Source organism: Rattus norvegicus, chromosome 17 (assembly GCF_036323735.1).
Source record: "Rattus norvegicus strain BN/NHsdMcwi chromosome 17, GRCr8, whole genome shotgun sequence".
NCBI classification, from domain to species: domain Eukaryota; kingdom Metazoa; phylum Chordata; class Mammalia; order Rodentia; family Muridae; genus Rattus; species Rattus norvegicus.
Window position 1 is genome coordinate 13,579,294 of NC_086035.1, and position 21,906 is coordinate 13,601,199.

At 51.4% G+C, this 21,906-nt stretch overlaps 1 protein-coding gene across 8 annotated transcripts in view; it reads left to right on the forward strand.

The window, feature by feature from the left end:
• The first annotated feature begins 2,791 nt into the window (after positions 1–2,791).
• Sema4d (semaphorin 4D) overlaps positions 2,792–21,906 on the forward strand; it is a 106,805-nt gene continuing 87,690 nt past the window's right edge. For 6 of the 8 annotated variants that reach the window (XM_039095647.2, XM_039095648.2, XM_063276352.1 and 3 more), the window contains exon 1: positions 2,797–3,019. The gene's annotated coding sequence lies outside the window, so the exon portion shown is untranslated. Of the gene's footprint in view, positions 3,020–21,906 lie in introns of all 8 variants that reach the window. The other 2 variants (XM_039095650.2, XM_039095652.2) reach the window with 2 other exon arrangements.

The window sequence follows — 21,906 nt, forward strand, 5'->3', positions numbered from 1 at the left end:
AAGCAAAACATGCATATGCATAAAATAAAATCTTAAAAACAAAAAAACAGGGATTGGGGATTTAGCTCAGTGGTAGAGCGCTTGCCTAGCAAGCGCAAGGCCCTGGGTTCGGTCCCCAGCTCTGAAAAAAAGAAAAGAAAAACAAACAAACAAACAAAAAAGCCCCAGAATGCTAACAGCAATAAAAAGACAGGCTAGAATTGGGGTCCCAGGCCATCAAAGGGGACCATTGAATACAGACCGAACTACCGGCTGGGCTTGCTGGAGAGGATGGTTCTTTTTTCCTTGCCCATTTCCTTTGAGTTGAGCCTAGAACTCTGGGCCCCAGGACAGCCATGCCACAGTCTCTGCTGAGCTCTGGGTTGCCTCTGTCCTGGGCCTAAAAGCCAGCAGAGGTCTCTCCGTTATTGATGACCTTTCGGCTGCAGTCTCCTCCAGCATGTTCTCTCCCGCCCAGACAGTCTGTCTGAGGCAGGCTCCCACGGGGGCAGTCAGCACAGAGATCACTCAGGCTCTCTCTCAATGGGAGAAACTGCTTTCACCTTTAATTTGCACCTCTATGTCCGGTTCTGCTGTTCATGATCCCTCAGGGATCAAGCTCTAGGCCGTCTGCAGGTACGTGGATCCCACTGCCGTGTGCTGTACACGGGGATTTTCCAGGCTGAAGGCTTCTAATGTCTCTACTGCCCCCACCCCTATCCCCAGGATGCTGCCAGCCACCCAAGCAAGGGAGCAATATTCTAGATGCTCCTCTCCTGTGAAGAATAACTGAGAGTCTCTTTTGTCTCTGCACTTAGGTGTCTACATCCTAGGTGTATCTTCCTTCCTGGGGACACAGGATGCTGTTAAATAGGACTAGGACTAACCTGTTCCTGGGGCACTGTGGTCCCCATGAGACAAAGACAGTGGTGGACCAACGCACAGAATCGGAAGGGAGTTTGGAGAGGGATCCTCTCTTTTTCTTTGTGAAGGTCACCATCACTGAACTGGGGTACACGGCTCAACAAGCTTTACCCACTGTTCTCTGGTCCTGGAAGCTTCTGCAGGATAGATCTACCTGTCAGTGCTGGCGCAGAGAGCAGGATAGGCCAAGACCGCTCACCTGTTTCTCTCACAGATGGAGCTCATTACAGAGCTGAGGCCCGAGGTCAACTCGGAAGCAAGCCGCAAGCTGAGCTTTGTCAGATTCTAGGTTCAAGGCAAGTCATGAGGCCCCTAGAGCAGTGGTTTTCAACCTTCCTTATGCTGTGACCCTGTGATACGGTTCCTCATGGTGTGGTGGCCTCCCCCAACCGTAAAATTATTTTTGTTGCTACTTGGTAACTATAATTTTGCTACTGTTACAAATTTTAATGTAAACAGCTGTGTTTTCCAATGGTCTTAACTGACCCCTGTGAAAGTTGTTTGAATCCCCTCCGAAAGGTTCTCAATCCACATGTTGAGAAACACTGCCCTAAAGAGAAGACAACCGACAATCCTCTGGTTGGTTCTACTGTCTTGGCCTTTAGTAAGCCTGTTCTGCAATTTGAGCCAGCACTGACAGGCAGACCTATCCTGCAGAGGCTTCTTGAGCCTTCTAGGGCCTTCCATCCTTTAGGAAGGGCTCACTCCGGTTAACTGCCATCAGCTGTTTTCCTTCCCAGCATCCCCTAAGGGCCTTCTGCAATTCAGGAAGCTGTGGCCCTGCCTGCAGACTGGTCTTGATCCATTTCTAGGTCCCTCTGGCAGGCTCATTTAGGACCTAGGTTTCCTCTTAGGGGGCACTGTGTCTCTGGGCAGGACTTCCCACCTGGCTAGGTACTAGTGAACAAAGGGTCACTTCTCCCTTCAAGGGCAGAACAGAACATGGCCAGTAGCTGCACTCTGTGTGTGTGTGTGTGTGTGTGTGTGTGTGTGTGTGTCATGTGTCACGAGATCAACCCAGGTGTTGTCCACTTAGTTTTAGAAGACAGGGTCCCTTACTGAAATCCAAGACTGACTTCGGACTAAGTGAGGTAGACTGACTGGCCAGTGAACTCCATCTGGGGAATCCACCAATATTCTCTGCCTCAACCCTGGGATTACAAGAAAGCACAACCGTTTGGGGTTTTTTATTGTAGGTTCTGGGACACCAACGTCAGAAAACATGTTAAGGACCTGGCTATATGCCTACCCTCTGTACCAACTTCTGAAGGCCCAGAATTAGTTAGAAATGTATCTCACTGGTATACAGGAACCCTTGGTCCATAGGAAGTGGAGAAACTTTTAGCAAAGTCAATGTACCACAGAGGAACCACCCACACCTTGCATGGAGAACCCCAAAGGGTCTATCATAGATCACAAAGCCAAGAGCCCAGCATCTCTGGTGTCAACATTGGTGGTCCCAGAGTCTGAGGTGCAGGAGACTTTGGGGACCTGGAAGGGCAGTCTTGGGTAGTTAAGAGCCCCTGGGTCAGGACCTCCTGGCCTGGTGTGGGGCAGGGTGAGGGGTGAAAGGAAGGAAGGAAAGGAGGGGGGTGAGGGAGGGAAGGAGGGAGAGAGAGAGAGAGAGAGAGAGAGAGAGAGAGAAAAGAGGAGAAAAGGAGGACGAGGGAGTTGGGGGAAAGAGGAAGACGTGGTGGAAGGTAGATAGGGAGGGAGAGAGGGAACAGAGGGGAGCAGAGGAAAAAAACTAGGGTAGGTGAAGACAGGCGGGGCGCGGGAGGGCAGGGAAGAAGGGAGAGAGGTTGGGGGTGAGAGGAGGGAGGAGGAGGAAGGGGGAGGGGCGAAGGGAGGGAAGAGACGGGAGGGGGAGGGGAGGAGGCGGGAAGGGAGGGAGAGGGGGTGGGGCCTGTGCGCTCGCCCCGCGCCCTCCTTCCCCACGCCGGCCTCCGCGCCCTGTCGCGCCGCAGCATCTCCGCGTCTCCCGGCCTCCCCGGCTCAACCTCCTGGCGCCGTCCGCCTCTGTCGTCGCTGCCACCAACGCCGCCGCCATTCTTGGCGCGGAGCTGGCCTGGCCGGTCCCCGCCGAGAGCCGCCGCGAGTCGGACGCACGCTCCAGGTAAGCGACTGGGCCGGCGCGGGAGGAGCGCGCGCGGGGCTGGGCAGGTGCGCGGGCCGCGGCGAGCCCCCGCGGCAAACCCAGGGACCCTGTGGGAGCCTCTCCTGTGACCCTATCGGGGCTCCCAGGATCCCTCTCCGAGCTTCCTCCCCAGATCCTCCCACACCGCTAGGACCCGGTCTGCATTCCCACCTGGATGCCCCCAGACTCCCTCTGCATTTGCACCGGGATCCTTCGGATCCTTTCTGAGTCCAACTCGGATCCCTCAGCCCCCTTCTCCATTTCCACCACGTTTCCCAGACCCTCTCTGCAGTTCCACCCCAGCCCGGATCCCTCCCGGGCCTCCCCTTCCTAGCTCCCGCCCGGCCCTGGCAGGCAGGTGGCTGGAGCAGGGACGCGGGACCCGTAGCGGATCGCGACTTTGCTGGCCAGGCCCTGCGCGCTGGGACCCCGGGGTGCTGGCTTCTTGGGCCGCGCCCGCCAGGTCAGGCCCGGTGCCCCTTGCCAGGCTCCCAGCCCCGGCCTAACCGGCTTCTATTTCGGTCTCCCAGGCCTTGGCTCGGGTGCACCGGATGTGGCGCGGTGCACTTAGACAGGTGCGGCTCGAGGGGCGGCCGCGGTAAGGTCGCCACGGCCGGGCAGTGGGCGCTTCAAGGCCGTGGCTTCCTGGAAGATTCGGGCTGCGTTATTCTAGAACCGCCCGGAACCACAAGCTTTAGCTGGAGCTGCACCTGTTGCTGGCGCCCGATGATTTGCAGGGGGCTGGTTCTGTTGGGGCTCAGCCAGTTATGGCTTGGGAGAAAAAAACAACCAAAAACCAAAACAGAGCTGAGCACGTAGCTCCGTCCTCTCTTTCTGTTCCGTTTCGTCTCTCTGTGGGCGAATGTGGAGTCTTGCTTCAAATGAAGCATGTGGTGTAAGGCCTGCCCCTACATTGGGGGGCATTTGCCACAATGAACTTGCCCTGCTTTTGTTTTGCAAACCCTCACTGTGTTGAGCACAGCCCAGGCCCGTGGGTGGCCAACCTCTCACTGGACTCAGGGCCTGTAGCCAGCCATCTGACCCTGCTGTAGGTCTACCAGGCGCTACCGAACGGAAGTTTTCATCCCAGGAGGGTGAAGTGACACCAGCGGCCTGTCACTTCATATGCGCCCCTGGCGTCCGGCTTGTCTCTTGGCTGCCCAGGCAGGGTTGTTTGGGAATGTTTACAGTGTCCCAGAAGCAGGCAGCCTTGAACAGAGGTGGGGGTAGATCCCGGTAGCGGTTATAATAGCCTGATTGTCATTTTGACCGTTGCTGTCTGTGTTCATCACGTCAGAGCGATGGTCTGTTGAGAAGCAGAATGGATAGCATGGTGAGTGGGGATGTCGGTATGGGCAGAGCTTGTCCTCCCTGACCTTAAGACTCAGGTGGCTGGTCCACACAGCAAGTAAACCAAAAAAAATTAAAACACGTGGTCTGTACCAGTTGTGGCTCCGCCATTTTTGCCTGATGTGAGATCTGGAGCCAGAGCAAGAGTCAGAGGCTGCCTTCCGATGATGAGCTTGTTTAAGTCTGTCTGTCCTCTGAGATGGAGCCACGAAGTCCCTCTGTCTACAGACTCCAATGACTTCTGGCTGTCTCACACTCTGCCTTACAGAGACTCCTCCCCAGTGGCTGGAGTTTTGGAAAGTGGTTGTCTGCCCTGGACTGAGGGTTGAGGCTCATGGTATGGACCATGCCGCCTTAGTGATCCAGTGGGTCTGGGGCCAGGGTGGTGTGTCTGGTGACATCATCCACTTGTGGACAGTTGCTCCTCTAGGTTGGCCTTTATGGATGGTGTCCAAGGAGGCCTTCCCCACCCCAGGCATGGTGTGTGGTGGGCCAGTGCTATGGGAATGTGTGCTAATGGACAGCACAATCAATAATGCATCTCAAAGATCAATGGTTTTCTTTAGCCATTTGAGGTGCTTCTGAAGGAAGCCTGCCCGGGAGGGCTAGGAAGGCTGAGGAGGGGGGACAGTTCCCTTTATCTTGATTCGATTATGTTTGGGGTGAGCCTAGAGTCAGAGATCCTGGGCTTGAGCCGGGCCCTCCAGGGCCTCCTCACTATACCTGGGTTAACTGCAATATCCTAGAAGAGAATTTGCGATTTCCTCGTTGTAGTCGTTTAAAGCAAACTGTTCCCTCCTGTTTAGAATTTGCTGGGTTTAGAGGACTTGAAAAAGGTCCTCCTCTGATTCTCTCAGGCTCCCTGTTCCCTTGGCTCCCAGCTCCCAGAGAGCCATAGCATAAGCTATGCCCATGCCAAGGTGGTCTTGGTGAAAAGCACCTGCTAGATGTTGCCAGCAGGGGACAGATCCCCCTCCCTCCCTCCCTCCCTCCCTCCTTCCCTCCCTCCCTCCCTCAGATGGGGTCTTGCTGTGTATACCAGGTTGCTCTCTGACTTCCTATATCAGCCGCCTGAAGGCTGGAATTACAGGTGTGGGCCGGTATACCCAGTTTACTTCTCTCCAATGGTGACAATCCCAGAAGGACCACTAGATGGTGAGAGGTACTGGTGAGAGGTACCGGTGAGATTTACCCAGGCTGAGGGGGAGGGTCCTTTTGGTTCTCTTGGCTAAGAGCCACCCCAAGCTTGGCAGCTGCAGTATGAGCAGCCCATCTCTGCAATCTCATTTGAAGACGTGGCTGTCCCTGGGTGACTCAGGGTGTGGCCCCAGAGCTAGGCTGGTGAGATGAGGTCTTACACACATGGACCACAGGGCAGTTTTCTTGCCTGGAGGACATTCAGAAAGAAGTGGCAGTCTCTTAGGAGGTATGGGTTAACCTGGGCTGTCAAGGGGTTACTGGAGGAAATGTAGAAAGGAGTGACAATTTGTTAAGAGATAGGAATTACCTTGTCTGTCGAGGGCTGAGCTGCTGGGCCTCCCCGACAACAGACACCGAGGATTTGGAGGAAGAGCCAGGTGTGGCAGTTTTGCTCTTGGGCACTTGCTTCCCACCTGTGCTCCTCCCTGAGTCCCTTATGCACTTACCTGGGATGCCACACCATGGCACATCTGTTGCCGACCCTGGCCTGGACAGTAGCCCCACCCTACTTCTTGTGTGTGTGGGGCTTATAATTTGGTTTAAACTCTCACATACTGCCCATGAGAACCCAGGTTGCATGTTTTCTCTGAATGGCTTCTAGGAGGCGCTCGGAGATGGCAGGCATCCCCAACGCCTCTAACAGGAGTCTCTGCCAGAGCTAGGCTGTGAGACAGACATTTGCTATATGAACAGTGGTACGAGGGCCCTCTTTACGACCACCATGTGGTGGTTGTTACCGTGAATGCACAGGACACTAAAGGGTGCTTGGGAATCTGTGTCAGATCGGGGAGTGGTCTGGGTGAGCGTCTCTGTGCTCGTCCCTCTTTGCTGGTGTCTGTTGTGTACCATTGAAAGCACTCCATAATTAAAAGCTAACAGTCGAGGGCCATTCCGATTGCTTACCTGAAGCAGCAGCTGAGTAAGGGTTTACTTGAAACTTCCTCCTTCGGTGCAGTGTGGTCCGGTTTACACACAAGTGGGCACTTACGAGTGGAAGCGGTCTCCTATGTGTATGCAGACTGCACAGTTGTGTCTTCGAGGATGCTGCCCGTATGTTGAGTAGGCAGTGGTGGTGGTGGGGAATCTCATGGACTAGGATCAGACACCTCCTTACTAGGGGACACAGCCCTCTAAGAGCCTAAAGCAGTGTGCTGAAGTTAGTGGGAATGTGGGCGTGGGGCCTGACTGTCTTCATGTCATACAAACATGTATGTACAGATACGTGGGAGTAAGTCACGGAGTCAGTGTGGAAGTCTGCGATAGTTGTGTGGGGGTATCAGGTGGACAGGGTAGAAGTAGAAGCCTGTGAATGAGGTGTGTGTGTGTGTGAGTGTGTGTGTGAGTGTGTGTGAGTGTGTGTGTGTGTTTGTATAAGTTAGTGAAAGTGCGTTCATGCGTGCAAATTGTAGTGCAGCTTGTTGTGTGGAAGCATCGCCCCATTGCATTGCCAACGTCCTTACTGTGGCGTTTGGAGCCATTTTTAACTAAAGTAAGGGGTAGCTCAGTAGTCCTGTGGTATGGAGTTGACCTGGGAACGGATGACTGTTAGTAACCAGGAGGCAAGTGGGATACACTGTGTGGATACTCTGGAGAAAAGGAAGGCTGACAGCGCCGGTGGGGTGGAATTGTGTGTAATTTAAACCTTATGAATTATTTATTTCTGGCATTTTCTATTCAGTATTTTTGGACTGTAATTGACTGGAAACCGAACCTTCAGAGAGCAAAAGAGGCAGTCCGTGCTGCTCTGTTGATCCCGATTTACCTCTGCACAGGGCCTCCGGAGGCCCATGTGACTCTTGAGTGTTAGTGCGTGGGACTTTAATGCTGAAGGGGGCTGTACTGTGGTTAGTTTGCTCATCTCTTGGTAGATGTTTGGATTGTGTCCTGCTAAGGGGTTAAAACTTTATAACAGAAGGGCAGATAACCTTCGAAGAGAAGCACATAGACAAACAGTGGTGTCATTAGTCACAGAAAGCTACAAGTCAAGACCCCTGTGGGATACAAGCCATCTCCCACTGCATTAGAGTGGCTTTGATAAAAAAGGGTTGGGAGAGAGCCCCTGCTGGTGAGGACTTGGAGAAAGTGGAAGACTGGGGTGTGGTTGGGGGTCAGGTAAGATGGTGTTTAGAGAAACAGTCTGGAAGTGTCTCGGAAAGTTAAACGCAGATCCAAATTCCTTGTGATCCAGCAATTTCACTTGATGCTCCTACTTAAAAGAATCAGATGTGGGGACTAGACGAAAGCTCTGTACAGTTTATAGCACCGTACCCACGGTAGCAGATGTGGAAACAGCTCGCCTGTCCATCAGAGGATGAAGTGGGCAAGCCAGATGTGCTATGTGTACCCATGGAATATTAGTCAGCCATAGAAAGGACTGGAACACTGATACATGTAGAAAGGAACACTGATACATGTTACAATACAGAAGAACCTTGAAATACTGGGCTAAGTAAAAGTAGTCACAGCTAAGAAGACAATGTGACTCAAGATTCTTGTTTACAAAACGTCAGTACAGGCCCAGCCACAGGACCAGAAACTTCCTCAGTCACCCGGGGTCCGGAGAGGGAAGGGATGTGACTGCTTTATTTTATGGGGCTTCTAGTTCTCCTTTGTTTTTTAGTGCAGTGGATTGTTGCCCTCCCCAACCCCGACCTCCACCCCAATTCTGTATGCTGGGTGATAAAACGTGTCAGCTAATGATGGTTGTATAATATCGTGATGCATTCAGGATAAGGGGTGTGTGTATGCCAGTGAGTGTGTGTGTGTGTGTGTGCGTGTGTGTGTGTGTGTGTGTGTGTGTGCGCGCGCGCGTGCGCAGTGCATGGTGTATGCCCCTCTGCATGCTTCTGTGGAAGCCAGGAGAGGATGCTTTCCTGTGTTTCTCTTTGCATTCTTGCCTTGAGACCGAGTCTGTCACTAAACCAGAAGCCCACCATTTTGGTTAGCTGGCTGAACAGCAAGTTCTCAGGATTCCCCTGTCTACAACCCTCAAACCAGGGTTACAGGGGCCTGTAGCGGTGCCCAGCTTTTCCCATTTCAAGGTCCAGGCCTCTCAGATTTGCGGAGCAAGCACTCTTACCCGCTAAAGCCACCTCTCCAGCTCCCTAAGTATATTTGGCCACAGTAATAATATACAGAAGTACCCTGGGCATTCTTAGACGAATCCTACTGGGGTTGTGTATTTTTTCCTATAGTCTGGGACACTTCCTTAGGGGAGGAATCTCAGGGTTTTGTGGTGTGTGTCTGTGTGTGCTCGTGTGTGGCTTTTTTGAAGAATCTGGTAGCATTTTTAGTGACAGTTGTGTGACAGGAGATACAGCCATTTCCATGTGTTTACTTGGCTTGCTAACACTTACTGTTGTCAATCTAACTCTAAGTTACTCTAGTGGGATGTTACAGTAAGGAATGGGGGCAGATTCTAGTTGTGAGTCTCCCCTTAATACCCGTGTTTCCTTCCTTTGAGAGTATCTGCTTAGCTTTATCGTTCACTTTTTTGTTTGTTTGTTTTTTGAGGCCCACTTTCTCTGTGTAGCCCCGGCTGTCCTGGAACTCACTCTATAGACCAGGCTGGCCTCGAACCCACAGACATCTGAGTGCTGAGATTTAAACTGATCCATTTGTCTCATTTGTCAGGTATTTGTATTGTAAGTGTTTCCCCATCTTTGCGTTTTTATTTTACTAGCGATATCTTTCAAAGGGCGGATGTTTTTGTTGTTGTTGTTGTCTTATACTTTCTTTTTTTTTTTCGGAGCTAGGGACCAAACCCAGGGCCTTGCGCTTGCTAGGCAAGCACTCTACCACTGAGCCAAATCCCCAACCCCATCTTATACTTTCAAGTCCAACTCACTAATTTGTTTTTTCTTATTATGGAAGGCTCTCGTGTAGCCCAAGCTGGCTTTGAACTCACTTGGTAGCTGAGGATGACTGAGAGCTCCTGGTCCTGCTGTCTCTATCCCCTGAACGCCAGGGTTATATGTGTACACCTCTGCCTGACTTCAGTTTATTGCTTCTCGACGTGATGTTAATGTGTGTTTTCCCTCCTCTCAGTCCCTCAGAGGCCAAGGGAGCACATTGGAACCCCTAGGCCTGCAGTTACAGGTGGTCGTGAGCTGCCTGGGAATCCAGGGCCTCTCTGCAGGTGGTCCTTAACCACTGGCCATTCCCCTCCACCCCTGCCCCTGTACCTTGTATGTTGCTGTCTGGAACCTTCAGGGAGGACTCAGGTGGACATTTCATTTATTGTTAAGTATGGCGTTAGTGGGATGTTGTAGGCTGAGCTGTTAGCGTTGAAGTGTATTGGTGTCACATGACCCTCAGCCTCCTTGGGGAGGTCAGGGATTGTTTGGCTTCCACTTCCAGGTTATAGTCTTTTGGAGGAAGAGTCAGGGGAGGAACTGAAGCAGCAGCTGGTGTGCCGGTGTGCCGGTGTGCGGGTGTGCTCAGTTATATGCAGCCCAGGACCACCTACGGAGGAAATGCTGCTGTCCGCAGGCCCTCTCATGTCAATTAGTAATCAAGACAAATTTTTACAGACTCACCCATGGGTCAGTCTGTCCTGAGTTTGAACCTAGGAACTTCTACCTGCTTGGCAGGCATTATAACATCACCCTAATGTCTGGCCTTCTTTCTAGTCATTTCTTTAGAGACAGGGTCTTCCTACGTTGCTTGAACTGTTGGTTTTGAGCCTTTGACCCTCCCAAGTGGCTCGAGTTACAGGCCTGGTATTTGGATTACCTACTCTTTTTTAGATATTGTAGTATCCCTATATACAATTTTAGGATTCCATAAGTGTCTGGAATTATCGTAGTACATGTCTATAAGTCTACTTTTTAATGTACATAACTGTGAAGAAGGTTTCCTACATTAGGTGCAGAGATTAACAAAATTAATAATAGAACCTACCCAATCTTAGCACCGCGCCGAATTGACAGTTACGAGAACGTGATCCTTGCCTTTCTCGAGGTGGCTTATTGTACTTTTCATGTAAAAGGAACACTCTCCGTTGGATGCAGACCACACCTGTAACCGCAGCATCCAAGAAACTGAGGCAGGGGGATGGCCGTGAGTTTTGGCACATCCCTGCTGGTGAGGACCATTCCTGAGTAAAGGCATGGGCAGCGGTAGTAGTTAGTCGATAGCAGAAGCAACTGCAAAGGGGCCAGCAGGAGGATGCTGTATACAGTGTGGATACGCTGCACAAAGGAATTCGGCCTCTGCTCCAAGAGCAGTCTACCATATAGTGGTGATGAGCCATTTATTCTGGAATTTTCCATTTTCTATTTCTAGACTCTTATTGTGTGCATAACTGAAACTGTGGAACCAGAACCACAGTTAAGAGAGAGTTCTATATTGCTGGGTTTAAGATTTGTAGCATTCTTTATGGGGCAAATGTTTTTGTGGTCTCAATATAGTTTTTTTTTCCTCTTCAAAGTATCGATGTAGTAACAGCGAAGCCACCAGAGTCTGAGGTTTTCTTCTTGGTGAGGCTTTTAATAATGAAATTGATTTCTTGCTCCTAAGATTGCCTGTTTCTGCTAGGTTTGGTTCTGATCATTTAGATGATTTATTGTGGTAAAACCTAAGTATAGTACCTTCCACCCTGTGAAAGTTCCATTCTGGGAGTTTCAGTAAATGCTTACCGGCATGGAATCATCACCTGAGTCCCAGAATTCCATGCCTTCTTGGGCATGTTTGAAGTCAGATCCTACCGTAATGCTGGCAGCCATGGCTGGTTTTCTGTCCTTACAGAGGTTTCCAGGGTGTCAGGTGAGCACAGCTGACAGTTTGTGGCATGGACTGAGGCGTGTTGCCACTCCTACACTTACCTTAGCAGTAACGGAGGTGATCGGATCCATGTGTAGAAAGGGCCAGCGGGATAGCTCAGTGTAAATGCCCTTGCCATGCAGATGTGATGACCCGAGTTCCATCCCTGGACCCCAAGGTGGATAGAGAATTGACTCCTGACATCCCTTGACCTCCACATGGTCATTGTGGAGCACACAATACCGGAGCTCATGCATGTGCTTGCATGTGTGTGTACACACTTGTGCATGCACACACACAAATATATACATACATGCATGCATGCATACATACATACATACATACATACATACATAATTTCTTTTTAAAAAGACTGTTTCTGAGCCCTGACTTGTAAGTGTAGGATCAGAAGTGGGCATTAGGTAAGAATGGTCCTGTGGTTCATGATGGCTTTTGTGTGTCACATGCCCAGGGCTTTTTGCCCATTCTATGGGATCCCCACTGTACCCCTCAACCTGGCCTAGCTCTGCCCCACCCTTTACAGCAAAAGACCTTACGCTTGGGGTCCCTCAGCCAGGAGGGAGAGAGACTGAGGTTTTCACTAGGATGCTCAGGCCCTATGCACAAGATTAGACCAGATTGACCGGCCAGCAAGCCTGAGGGGTCCATCTGGGTACACCTCCCCAGTGCTAGGTTTACAAGCACATGACACCGTGCCCAGATTTTTGTGACATGGGTTCTGGGGATGGCACTTAGGTCCTTGTGTTTACAAAGCAAGCACGTTCCCAACCGCTTCCCCAGACCCCTCCATTGCATTTTACTTAAAAAAAAAGTTTTCATCCTGTGTTGAAAAACACTGCCTCAGTGTGGCATGTGGACAGGTCCTGCATGGAGTTAGCATGCATCCCCTGGGGACAGGTCTCTGATTTCTATGGTATCTCACTATGACTGTCTTAGTTAGGGGTTAACTGCTGTGAACAGACACCATGACCAAGGCACGTCTTGTAAGGATAATATTTAATTGAGTTCCGTCCTTTAATCAGGCTCAAAGGTTCAGTCCATTGTCATCAAGGCGGGAGCATGGCAGCATCCAGACAGGCATGGTGCTGGCAGAGTTCTACATCATCATCTGAAGGCTGCTAGTGGAAGACTGACTTTCAGACAGTTAGGATGAGGGTCTTAAAACCCACACCTACAGTGACACACCTACTCCAACAAGGCCACACCTCTAAATTGTGCCACTCCCTTGGCCAAGCATACTTAAACCACGACAATGACCAAGCTCCTTCACCTGGTTTTCTCCACATCTGGCTTATCCTTAGGCCCTCGGGTTCTTCAGACACCCAGAGCTTGCAGCAGAATGGGAGCTGTTGCAGACTTGTGCTTGGATCAGGCTCCAGAAACTGGGTCACGCCAGAGCTCTGAGCAGGCGGAATTGGATCTCTGCTTGTGTTTGAAGGCAGAGGGCAGCCAGCGGCTTGGGTTTCAAGTGTGGAATCTGGAGAAATCACCAGCTCCCTCCTCCCGCTTCTGTGAGCCCCTAGCTTGTCTGTCATGTCTGGCAAGGAAAAGATCATCTATCCCCAGGGCGCTGTCAGCCTGGCTTGCTTTCCCCACAGCTGGGCCCAACCAGGGAGGTGGCCAGAGTCAATCTTTAAAGTAGATACCCATCTCGGAAGACCCTGTGGGGAGTCACAGATTCTCGTTTATATACAAAGTAACACAGATTATACAAAGTAACAGCTCGTGACTCCGTGGGGCAGCGGACGTGGATTTTATTTCAGCCGGAAGAGACTGTTGTGTCAAATGAGCAGAGTCATTTCTGCAGAGAGCTTGGAAGGCGCAGCCCAGACATCTCACTGTGGAAATGGCGGGGGACTCCGGCTGGGGAGGTACTCAGTGTGAACCAGAAGACTTGAGTGTGATCTCTAGAACCTACATAGTAAGATACCCTGGAGGAGCCATGGATGCTGGTGGCCCTGGTGCTCGCTGGCCAGGTGCCTAGCCTAGTAGACGAGTCCCAGCTCCCAGTGAGAAACTTTGTCTCAAAACACAGTCTGAAGGATCTGGCCATTGTGATGGCTTAGCTGGTAAAGGTACTTAATTACCAGGCCCAGGGACCTGCGTTCCATCTCTAGAACCCACATGGTGGGAGGAGAGAACTGACTTCTGAACCATTTCCTCGTCACAAATAACAAACAAAAGGCAGAATAATTTTTTTAATTAATTAAAAGATGGAGGAGACTGAGGAAGGACACCTGAGTTGACCTTTAAATCCTCTTTCTCCCTGGTACACGCACATGCACGTGCTTGCACACACACATACACATATGCACAAACACATACACACACGTGAGGGGAGGAATGATGGTGCACAGAGGGCTTGGGTGTATGCTCTCCACTATTTCAGGGGAGAGCCAGCGGAGACCCCATCTCTGAGTAACTGTGGTATCACTAGGGTGTTTCTGCCAGCATCATTTGCGTCTGGACTATTCTGAAGCGTTTTTCTCACGCTTACGTTATCGCTGCTAAAGATGGAAGAAAAGAGGCTTTCAATTCACCAGCCTGGTGCGCTGTGCTCACTGGTGTCATCCTCCCCCTATGCAGTGGGCTGAGGACCTCTTTGTTGCCTCAGGACACAGAGCGTGGCTCTGTGTCACACTAGGCGTTTGCAGTGGCTTTTCCTCTGGGTACTAAGTGGAAGGGATACATCCTCACAGAGGTGAGCTGCGATGCTGGGGGGAGCCTGTCTTTCAGGCACAGTGGGGGTTACGGGCACCGCATCTGGCTTTTCACATGGTGCTGGGACACCTGGACTAGGCCCTCATGCTTGAGCTTCAAGCGGTTTACCAACCGAGCCATCTCTCCAGCCCACTGCTTGTTCAGAGCTGACGTGAAGGGCAGATTTCATAGTCAAGACCTTGTCCTTATGGTTAACCTCTACCTGAAGTGTCTGGGTGTGGCCGGTCCTCAGCCTCTCCTCTCCTGAGTTCAATTCCCAGCAACCACATGGTGGCTCACAACCATCTGTAAAGGGATCTGAGGCCCTCTTCTGGTATGTCTGAAGACAGCTACGGTGTACTCATAAGTAAAATAAATCTTTTTTCTTTCTTTCTTTTTCCTTTTCTTTCTTTTTTTTTTTTTCTTTTTTTTTCAGAGCTGAGGAAACCATGGCCTTGCGTTTGCTAGGCAAGCGCTCTACCACTGAGCTAAATCCCCAGCCCATAAATCTTCTTTTTAAAAAGCAACTTGAATGGGTTTATTTTAGCTTACATTTCAAGGTAGAGTTCGTTATGGTGATACATTTGGGATGAGGGGTGCTTCAAACAGCTGGTGACATCATAGCCACAATCAGAACAGAGAGTGATGAATGCTTGTTAGTGCTCAGCTCACTGTCTCCGTTTTAGACAGTCCAGGGGCGCACTCCTAGCCCCATTAAGATGGTCTTATTCATTTATCTAGTGTAATCAAATGCTCCCCCACAGTCGCACACAGACGTCTGTGTCCTCTGTTTGGTCAAGCGGACCACACTAACCATCTCACATGGGGGCTCTTGGGGTCTGAAGCAGAAATGAGCTGTTTGTGCTCTCGTCACAGAGGGCCGAGTGTAGTGACATGTCTCAGTCACTTGTAGGCCTTCGTGACTGAGACCAGGGTAGAGGCAGCGGCTCCCTGGGGAGAGGGAGAGGGAGGTGCTGTGCACAGATGCTGGGCAGGAGGTATGGCGTGTGAGCACACAGAAGACGCTCTGCAGGCTGCAGGGAAGGTGGCTAATTTTCACATCGTGCTGCGTGTGGACACTGACCTCAAAGGCAGTGAGTGGTCCGTTTCCTTTAAGAGTCTCCTGTGACCACCCTGACAGAACACTCCCAACTGAAGGGTCAGATGATCGGTCATTGCTGTTATAAGGGTAAGGTGTGAGCAGGGCATAGAACTGTCCTCTCTGCCATTGTCGCACGGCCTCAGGTATCGCTGCCTTCTTTGCCTTATCGTATGGTCACCTTTTCTGTGTCTTTTTTTTTTGGATATAATAAGGACACTTAAGACCCACCCAAATGTCCCACTTTGAGATATTTCACAGAGGCACAAAGGTCTTTTGGTAAAGATCTTTTGGTAAGGTCACACTCACTCGTGATCGTGGGCCTTTCTTGGGCTGGACTTCAGGTGGGTGACCTGGGACGTGGGAACAGGGCCTAGCACGGGCTTTGGGATTCTTTCCAGCGGAGTTTTATCTGCAGGAAAATGGAAACCGTAGCTCCTCTTGTCGGAGTGGAAAACCGTGGAAACAAAAATAAAATATATATATAAAAACCGAGGTTGGCTTTTCTCTCTGTTGATGGGAGGGGGGGTGTCTCTGCAGAGTCCTCGTGGAATCCAGTGTGAACAGGAAGCAAGAGGCATTGAGTCACCTTTCCTTTATTTTTATGGTGTTTTTTAGTGTTTAGAAAAGGGAGAAAGAAAGCAAAGAGCTTCCTCTCTGATCTGGGTCCTTGCCACGAACAGCTTGCTTTTCTGACATTTTCCCCCCTTTCTGCTACCATTTTCAGGCGTGTGCCTGCTCCTGACTGACGCACATGCACACACGTGTCCCCAGATTCCTGCTCCTGCTGTGGTGGTTTCTGCAGCTTACATAGGTCCTGTGTCACACTGGACGGCAGCACCCAGCCTTCAGAGGACGTGTTGCGCGCACCCCGCATCTGTTGGCTCTTGGTGGGTGTCTGTCCAATCTGCTACTTCCCTGGCTGTTTTTCTTGGTGCATTTTGCTCTTCAGGCACTGCTGAGGGATGTTGGCTTAGCCACGATATGGGGTGGCTCCTGGGAATGGCAGAGCCTCCCGAAGTAGCTTCTGTGGTGGGGTGGGTATTCCTGTGCCTGTGTGTGTTTGTGAGCGTGAGTGTACATGCTTGTGCATCATTCAGTGTGTATGTGTGTGGACACCGGCTCCCACGTGTGCACACACGTGTGCGTGTTTGTGGGCCAGTGTGTGCATATGCATGCATGTGTGCAGAAACCAAAGTCTACACTCTGGACTCCCGCCTACATTTAGCAGACTCTGTTCATTAGGAGGCTCGATGAGTTCATTTTCTAGAAGTCTGTTCTTGGCCCAGAGCTAAAAATCCACCCTTGCTGTTCTCTGGCGCCGCTCGCCTACCTGGAGTGATAGAAGATGCAGGGGCATTCATCGTGATACCGCAGATTGTGTCTGAGTTCCTCTGGGAGTCAGCTGTTCAGCTGTCTTGTCCCTGGTCACACTGGCTGTCCCAGCCACATTCTGTGGATATTCCCAGATAGTTTCCAGCCATTTCCTCTCCTGGGGCATTGTCCTCTCTGCTCGTGGGAACTTCCCTACATAGGCAAGTTCTATTCCAAAGGGATCCAGAGTCATGGTGGCTTGGGCAGGCTGTAAGGTACAGGTAGATGTCCTGCCCAGGTCATGTAGGGAGTTTAATCAAATAAGACAAGAACAGGAAGTTGGCCTGCTCAGGAAGCCTGGCAGGTAGAGCTCGATATTCATCCCCATAAGTCACCTGGGGCCGGCAAGGCATAGAGGAAGGTTGCTGGCTGGCTGCTTGGTGGGTTCACCCACTGGAGCTCTTGTAGGCTGAGCCTTATGCCTGACCGTTCATTTCCCTGGTGCTTCATGCCTGTCTAGCAGCTGCTGTTACGTTCAGGGGCCAATAACTGCCTCTGGTAATGAGTAACTCCTTCACTGCCACTTTAAGTGAATCCTTTTGTCCTTCTCCAGACACGGCTTCATTTTTCTGACCAGCATGCCAGGGCTACACACACCCTTTAGCAGAGAGGCACTGAGCTGAGCTGTTCTGTTTCCTTTTGCCGGGGAAAAATGTTTCTGTAAGTTGCGGTCTTTCCTCCTGTTGTGAGCTGCTGAAGTTAGCCTCTTGCTCCCTGGCATGCTCTTATCTGACCTTTATACTGGCGAGTTCATCCAACCATAAATAATCCCCTTGAAACACAGAGAGCCTGGTGTGCTGGCATCTGCAAGAGGCTTGGAGAGGAGCTGCCAGGAGAACAGAGGGCTGAGTGCAGGGAGGTGCAGGGAGAGTGCCAGGACTGATGGAGGAGGGTGGCAGGACTGATGGAGGAGGGTGGCAGGACTAATGGAGGAGGGTGGCAGGACTGATGGAGGAGGGGCTTCCTCTGTCTCCTTTCCCTTTGGACCTGAGTTGGGGAAAGAGTAATTAGATGATAATGAGCCAGTGAGTGGGAGGAGCTGGTCTTGGGGACTTGCTGGGAGGACTCAGTGCTATCAGAGTGGAGAGGGGGAGGTTTGGGGGCTCTGTACCAGGACTGTGAACAGGTGGCTCTCAACACCAGGCATTTGCTGGTAGACTGGAGTCAGCCCATGTCCTGCGTCCTTCCCGAGTGTACTGGCTGGTTTTGTGTGTCAAGCTGGAGTTATCACAGAGAAAGGAGCCTCGAGGAAATGCCTCCATGAGACCCAGCTGTAAGGCATTTTCTCAACTAGTGATCAAGGGGGAAGGTCTAGCCCGTTGTGGGTGGTGCCATCCCTGGGCTGGTGGTCCTGGGTTCTATAAGAGAGCAAGCTGAGCAAGTCAGGGGAAGCAAAGCCAGTAAATCCCCAACCTAACCATTTCTCAGGAAGCCAGGCCTTTCTGGGTAGCCTGGAGTTGGTTTAGGTTTGTGGCTTAGCCCATCTTCTGCCTGAAGGTTCTGAGAATCTGGCAGAGCCACTGGGGATCTTAACCCGGTGGGTTTCCTCAGTGACAGCGCGGTGTTGGTGTGATGGAACCATTCACAGGCTCAGGTCCTGAAGCAAGAGCCGCTGTTCTTGGAATTACCAACTTGTACTTTGAAAGGCAGGAAGCGACCTCAGACTTGAAACCAGACTTGCTAGATTTAACCCCAGTTTGGCTTCTCACCTTGATTTACCCACAAGTATGTGGCAGTTAGGGGACAATCCTGTCTCACCATTTCCTGTTCTTCAAGGGTCAGGAGAGGCCTGAGGGCCATGGCTTGATCATATACATGCCTGGACCTTTGCCCTGGACTAGGATGTAGCCATTTAAGAAGGCCATGCATGGTTTCTGAAGCTCCTTGGTTTCCAGGGGCAGCTTCAGTGTGTCTGATCTTGAAAAAAGAACAGTAGCTTGAAACAGCGGGGTTCTTGCATTGCTATCTACAGAGAAAGATAGCTGGAGACCAGGAGTAGGGAGGAGCAGATCTGTTGATGTTTACATGGCCTGTGTAATCTTGCAGATGCTCTTATTTGGATTAAAACGCAAGTGATTTCTCAACCCAACCTCAGACACGCAGTAGAAGCGAAGGTTCCTGAGGGCTGACATGCACTGATGTTTAGGGCTTCGAGTTTATCCCCAGGGTTTATTGACACCAGGTGTCTAGAAGCTGTGGTTTCATCCGGACATCATTGCAGTGAGGTTTCTTGGAAACCAGCGAGGCACAGGGTAGCAGGGAGGAGGGGACTCTTGTGTACAGAACCTCGTGCCCATGTGACACCAATGTGGCTGGAGCCATTGGGACAGAGGCCATTTCCTCATCCCTGTAGAAGCCTAAGTAATTCTGTGGATGTGGGTATGAAGCTCCTGTATGTATGTATGTATGTATGTATGTATGTATGTATGTATGTATGTATGTATGTTTTTGCTTCGCCTCTTTTCTGGGCTGTACCCAGGAAGAACCTGAGTAAGAGTATCTGGCCCGAGGTTGCTTCAGGAATCATTCTAGAATTCTCTTTCACCTCCCTGTTGAAGCAGGGTGTCTCAACCAAACTCTGTCTGGGGATCTCATCTGTGCCTTCTGAAGCTAGAATTACAACTGGGCCTACCCAGCATTAACATGAACTCTGGGGATCCGATCGCCAGACCTCACGCATGTGTCACAAACTTTAAGCCCCCTTATCGCCCTTAGGATCTGTCGTTTGTAACTGAAAGTCTCTGCATTCATTTCTTTTTAAAGCCATGGTCAGCAGCAGCTCAAGACACAGTGCCTCCACTTACAGCAGGGGTGTGGCTGAAGATCCACTGGTGTACCTAGCTGTGTACCCCACAGCTTGTTTGTTTGTAGTGCATGTGTACCTGCAACAGATTGAAGTGTGAATCAGGCACAGTCAGTTTGACAACAAGCTCATCTGTGCTCCACAACTGCAATACCAGTGACTAGGGAGTGTGAGGTGGAAGGATGGGTGGGAGGATGGATGGGAGGATGGATGGGAGTGTGAGATGGGAGGGTGAGATGGGAGGATGGATGGGAGGGTGAGATGGGAGGATGAGATGGGAGGATGGATGGGAGGATGGATGGGAGTGTGAGATGGGAGGATGGATGGGAGGATGAGATGGGAGGATGGATGGGAGGATGGATGGGAGGATGAGATGGGAGGATGGATGGGAGGATGGATGGGAGGATGGGTGGGAGGATGGATGGGAGGATGGATGGGAGTGTGAGGTGGGATGATGTTTGGGAGGATGGATGGGAGGATGGATGGGAGGATGGATGGGAGGATGAGATGGGAGGATGAGATGGGAGGATGGATGGGAGTGTGAGATGGGAGGATGGATGGGAGGATGGATGGGAGGATGAGATGGGAAGATGGATGGGAGTGTGAGATGGGAGGATGGATGGGAGGATGAGATGGGAGGATGGATGGGAGTGTGAGATGGGAGGATGGATGGGAGGATGGATGGGAGGATGGGTGGGAGGATGGATGGGAGGATGGATGGACTGATGGGAGGATGGATGGGAGTGTGAGATGGGAGGATGGATGGGAGGATGAATGGGAGTGTGAGATGGGAGTGTGAGATGGGAGGATGAGATGGGAGGATGGATGGGAGGATGAGATGGGAGGATGGATGGGAGTGTGAGGTGGGATGATGTTTGGGAGGATGGATGGGAGGATGGATGGGAGGATGGATGGGAGTGTGAGATGGGAGTGTGAGATGGGAGGATGAGATGGGAGGATGGATGGGAGGATGAGATGGGAGGATGGATGGGAGTGTGAGATGGGAGGATGGATGGGAGGATGGATGGGAGGATGAGATGGGAGGATGGATGGGAGTGTGAGATGGGAGGATGGATGGGAGGATGGATGGGAGGATGAGATGGGAGGATGAATGGGAGTGTGAGATGGGAGGATGGATGGGAGGATGGATGGGAGTGTGAGATGGGAGTGTGAGATGGGAGGATGGATGGGAGGATGGATGGGAGGATGAGATGGGAGGATGGATGGGAGTGTGAGATGGGAGGATGGATGGGAGGATGGATGGGAGGATGAGATGGGAGGATGGATGGGAGTGTGAGATGGGAGGATGGATGGGAGGATGGATGGGAGGATGAGATGGGAGGATGAATGGGAGTGTGAGATGGGAGGATGAGATGGGAGGATGGATGGGAGTGTGAGATGGGAGTGTGAGATGGGAGGATGGATGGGAGGATGGATGGGAGGATGGATGGGAGGATGGATGGGAGGATGGATGGGAGGATGGATGGGAGGATGAGATGGGAGGATGGATGGGAGTGTGAGATGGGAGGATGGATGGGAGGATGGATGGGAGGATGGATGGGAGTGTGAGATAGGAGGATGGATGGGAGGATGGATGGGAGGATGAGATGGGAGGATGGATGGGAGTGTGAGATGGGAGGATGGATGGGAGGATGAGATGGGAGGATGAATGGGAGTGTGAGATGGGAGGATGAGATGGGAGGATGGATGGGAGTGTGAGATGGGAGGATGAGATGGGAGGATGGATGGGAGGATGGATGGGAGGATGGATGGGAGGATGGATGGGAGGATGGATGGGAGGATGAGATGGGAGGATGAATGGGAGTGTGAGATGGGAGGATGAGATGGGAGGATGGATGGGAGTGTGAGATGGGAGTGTGAGATGGGAGGATGGATGGGAGGATGGATGGGAGGATGGATGGGAGGATGGATGGGAGGATGGATGGGAGTGTGAGATGGGAGGATGGATGGGAGTGTGAGATGGGAGGATGGATGGGAGGATGGATGGGAGGATGGATGGGAGTGTGAGATGGGAGGATGGATGGGAGGATGGATGGGAGGGTGAGATGGGAGGGTGAGATGGGAGGATGGATGGGAGGGTGAGATGGGAGGATGAGATGGGAGGATGGATGGGAGGATGGATGGGAGGATGGATGGGAGGATGGATGGGAGGATGGATGGGAGGGTGAGATGGCAGGATGGATGGGAGGATGGATGGGAGGATGAGATAGGAAGATGGATGGGAGGATTGTAATTTCTGGGCCTGCATAGGCTACCGAGGATGACTCTTTCATTGAAAAGGGCTCTAATACAGGTGCATATGTTTTAAAACTCATAATCTCTCTCTCTCTCTTTCTTTCTCTCTTTTTCTTTCTCCCTCTCTCTTCTCTCTCCCTCTCCCTCTCTCTCTCTCACGCACACACATGCACGCACACACACACACACACACGCACACATATGCAGGCACGTACACACACTATTGAAAATATAACTGTCGGGGTTGGGGATTTAGCTCAGTGGTAGAGCGCTTACCTAGGAAGCGCAAGGCCCTGGGTT